The sequence below is a fragment of the Galeopterus variegatus genome, unplaced genomic scaffold (assembly GCF_000696425.1).
Source record: "Galeopterus variegatus unplaced genomic scaffold, G_variegatus-3.0.2 Scaffold6010, whole genome shotgun sequence".
Taxonomy (NCBI): domain Eukaryota; kingdom Metazoa; phylum Chordata; class Mammalia; order Dermoptera; family Cynocephalidae; genus Galeopterus; species Galeopterus variegatus.
Window position 1 is genome coordinate 14060 of NW_007732121.1, and position 4891 is coordinate 18950.

Consider the following 4891-nt stretch of genomic DNA (forward strand, 5'->3'; position numbering starts at 1 on the left):
ACTGAGGGTTGCGATCCGTTGCCGGACACGGAAAAAGACAAAAAAAAAAAAAAAAGAAGATGGATGCAGCAGAGCCCAAGACAGACATGACTTAGAGTACTTAAGGTACTACTATAATAAAATTGGCAGCTACCGTTGATAATACAATTACCAAAGGCGGTCCTATGCTGAGCACTTCACAATCTTATCTTTAAATCTCATACCAACCCTAATAGACAGGGTTTTTTTTTATCATTTTATCCCTTTTAAATATGAAGAAACTGAAGCTGAGAAAGTCAGCTTCATACCTGAAGTCAGTCAACTAGTAAGTAGCTGAGGCCAGATTCAAATACTTGACCCAAAAGACTATGTACTTTTCCAGGACACAAGGATCTCTTTGGTCATAAGTTGCACTGTAACACATCCCTGTGAAACCACTGTGGACAATCTATTGGGCCAACACATATTGGGCAATCACTTTGTGAACTGCGCTTTGCAGGTGCTATTGTGCTTTTGAAATGAATTGTATTAGTCCGTTTTTGTTGCTTATAACACAATACCTGGAACTGGGTGATTTATAAAGAAAAATGAAATTTATTGCTTACAGTTTCTGAGGCTGGGAAGCCCAAAGTCCACGTGGTGGTGGCGGTGACAGTGAACCAGGGGTCTCACACTGCAAGATGGTGGAAGCAGAGAGATCAAGAGAGAGAGAGAGAGAGAGACAGACTCTCTTCTTTTAAAGCCCTCAAAGCCATGCCCCTGACCACCATTTGTAATCCATTCACTATTGCAAGGTCCTACAATCCAATCATCCCTTCAGGGCTCCACCTTTCAATTACCATAATAGGGTTTCCTACCCTCTTTACAGTCACAGTAGGGGCTAAGCTTCTAATACATAAAACTTGGGGAACACGATTTAAGCTTCAATGAGTTTTGGCATGACATAATTCAATCCACTACATTCCGACCCTGGCCCCCCAAAACTCATGTCTTTTCACATGCAAATATGTTCATTTTATCCCCAAAGTCTTAATTTGTTTCATCTCAAAAGTCCAAAGTTCAAAGTTCCATCTGAGAAATTAGTACAAGTTATCTACTTTCCAGATACAATGGTAGGACAAACATAGGGTATATATTCCCATTCCAAAAGGGAGAAATAGGCCAAAAGAAAGGTGTAACAGGTCCCCAAAATTTCATTTTTCTTTATAAATCATCCAGTTCCAGGTATGGTGTTATAAGCAACAAAAATGGACTAATACAGAAAATTGGTACCATAAGTGGGGTGTTGCTTATAACAGATAACTTGGAAATGTGGAAGCAGCTTTGGAACTGAGTGTTGAGGAGAGACTACAGGAATTTGGAGGAACAGGCTATGAAAAACCTAGCTGCTGGTGGGAGTTTAGAAGACAAGAAAACCAGGGGAAGTTTGGAATGCCTTAGAGACTGGTTATGTGGTGGTGACCAGAATGCTGATAGAAATATGGACTGTAAAGACCTTTCTATGGAGGTCTTAGATATAAATGAGAAGGGACTTACTGGAAACTGGGGCAAAGATCACCCTTGCTGTGAACTGGCAAAGAACTTGGCTGCATTGTGTCCATGCCCTAGGACTTTGTGGAAGTTGGAACTTAAGAGTTGTGAAACAGAGTATTTGGTGGAAGAAATTTCCAAGCAGCAGAACATTAAGCAAGCTGCATGACTACCTGCAAGAGCCTACGCTGAGTTATGGTGGCAAAGGCATGACATAAAGCCAGAATTTAAAAGGGAAGCAGAGCATCAAGATTTGGAAAATTTACAGCCTCGCCATATGGTAAAGAAGCAGAGAGCAGGCAATGGTGTAGCCCAGCGACCCTTAGCTAAGAAGATTAGTGCAAAAGAAAGGAAATATCAAGAGAAGGAGAAAAAGTCCCTGAAGGCATTGCAGAAGCCTCTGTGGCCAACCCTTACATTTCAGGCCCAAAGACCTAAGGAGAAAAAATGGTCTTGGGGAACAGCCTTGAGGAGCCCTCCACAGGCTCACTGCTCAGTGCCACCTCGAGAAGCTGCTTCCAGCACCAGCACCCAGCTGCTTTGGCTGCTCCAGCTATGGGTAAATTGGCCCCAGGTGTGGCTGGACACGCAGCTTTGGAAAATACAAACTGGAAGCGTTGGCAGCATCCATGGGGTGTTAGATCTGCAGGCTTGCAGGGTGCCAGAGCTGGGAAGGCTTGGGAGCCTCCACTGCAGTTTCAAAGGATGTATGGAAAAGTCTGGGGGCCCAGGAAGAGATCTGTTGCAGGGGCGGATTCACCACATAGAGCCTTCGCTAGAGCAATGCCTAGTGGAAACAGGAATATAAGAAGCCAAACACACAACAATATAATTTTCTATGCATGACCCCAAGTTCAAAACACAATGCTTCCTGTCAAAGGTAGTTGTGTGCTCAAGTAACAAAACTGGATAAATAAAAAGTTCAGAAGAAAACATGGGGCTTCCCTAGAAAAATGATTTTGAGGGAGAATAATTCTTCAAAGAGATTATTTTTGAGAATCAAACTCAATATATTTTAACTTAACGTGGAACTTTGGTTATGTGGGCTTCCCTGACTCAAATGCTTCACAGACAATAAACAAACCACAGAGTATCTCTTCTTCTGGCACAACTCTGTTCCTTTGCCAATACTCTGGAGTGCCATACTGCTCAGATGAAAAAAATGTACTGCCCAGAAAAGACTTAAGAAATATCAAAAGGAATAGAAACTACAGTTTCTGCCTTGACTTATTTTGGTGTCACAGATTTTGCTGCACAGTTCAAACTGTATAATATTTGCTGATTACAATGATAAGTAATATACTTCAGTTTGAACTGATGTATCATCAGCACTGTAGGAAACTATAGGTCTTACCTTGCAAAAAATGTTTAATTCCAGACCAATCTGTCAGTTCTTCCTAGGGTTTCACCTTCCCCAGTTTTCCCATCCTCAGGAAAAAATTTTTTAAACCATTTCATAGATAAAAATAGGTTTGGAGTTTCACAGGGGTAGCTCCTTGGCTATTACCATGTGTTTCTTTATAACACTTGGGTCAGTTATCTAATTTGAAAAGCTCTGCTGATACTCCCCCGCCTCGCTCAGCCAGTGAGCGGGAACCGGTCTGTATGTGGCAAAAAATGTTTAATTCCAGACCAATCTGTCAGTTCTTCCTAGGGTTTCACCTTCCCCAGTTTTCCCATCCTCAGGAAAAAATTTTTTAAACCATTTCATAGATAAAAATAGGTTTGGAGTTTCACAGGGGTAGCTCCTTGGCTATTACCATGTGTTTCTTTATAACACTTGGGTCAGTTATCTAATTTGAAAAGCTCTGCTGATACACCAAAGTGTTTGTTCTAATTATTGCTTAACATACTCATAAGAAGCTTCCCAGAAGGTAAGCAAAGTTTCATAAACATTTCCCTGGTTTGAACTCAGAAAGAAATGTAAATAGCATATATTATCATTAAATGAGTTGTGATTTTAATTACTGAAAAATGTTAATTCTGATAAAGATTATTCAAAAGGTAATAAAGATAAAAGCTGTCAAAATTAATTAAGCACATATTCATTAAATCCAAGGTAGCTTCAGTTTCTTTATTGCACAAATACAATTAACACTTAATCTGAATCTCGATAAGTTACATAATCATGTACCTCAAAATAAAGGGAGGATACAACCTTGGCCTTCTCCGTTTTACATGGGAAAACATTAATGACGCTGACATCGGAGACAATTAGACAGTGTCAGCCAATTGTTTTTAGCCAGCTTTCTCTCACATCTGTGGTGTCTACAAGCAAGAAGGCTCATTGTTTCCACAGGCCTCCTTCGGGCCTTGGCTTTTTGTGTAAACCGTCAATCTCTTGGCGAATATCAAAGCCGTGAGGAAATTAGAACAGACCAGCTCTGCTGCCCCACACTAAAGCTTAGCAGGGTGCATCCACTATGCTACTAATTAGGCAGTGACCAACAAAATAACCTGTCAATGTCCGCTAGCCATTTCCCACACACCTGCATTTCATACCCTAATAAGCATACAGCAAAAGAAAAAAAGGGATAACTGCTGAAGTGTGAAAAATGAACAAAATATAACAATGTTTCCATCTCCACCTATACTTTTGGCAATTACCATTTAACATTAGGGGGACTCAACATGTCTGAAGACTCACAATATAGTATCTGAAACTAAAACCCAGGAGGGAACCCACACATTGAGACTATATTAAGGTTTGCTTCGAAAATATCACACTAAGAAGAATCTAGAGTTATGTATAAAACCCAGGGAACTGAAAATGACCATAATTTAGATTAGGGACCAGGAGGCTGACTTTTTAAAAACATTTTCCATTCAAGCCACTGAAAGAGAAATGCATACTATTCTTTTCATCCTTTCCTTCCATGAACCAAAAATACGGAACAGGACAGAAAACAGTATCAGGTTGTCTCTTTTTTCCTTACGCTTTCTACCCTGATACAGTACATCTGTAATCACCATCATTCTTTTGACCAAGTATATATTAATTTCTTTTATAGGTCCTATTTTTTCCCTTGGATTCCCACTGTAGTCTTTTGGGTGAGATTCCGAAAGCAGCATTTTATTTTCTAGTATTTTTGTTCACAGAGAAAGCTACGTGCCTTGCAGTGAGGAAGCTGAGATTGAGGAAGCTGAGAAGGTTCGATACTAAATGGATTGAAAACACTCCTATTTTGCCCTTGAGCTTTAAAACATTTGAAAACTCATTGCTCAAATGCAGGAACAGGTTCCACTACATCCTTAACAACATTATTCTTAAGAAATTCCAACTAGATTTCTATTTAAGACTCTTTCTAATTACTTTGGTCACAAAATCTCTTTGTTTTAACTCTAATATCTTTATTGAGCCCAGTATTCCTGAACACGAAGA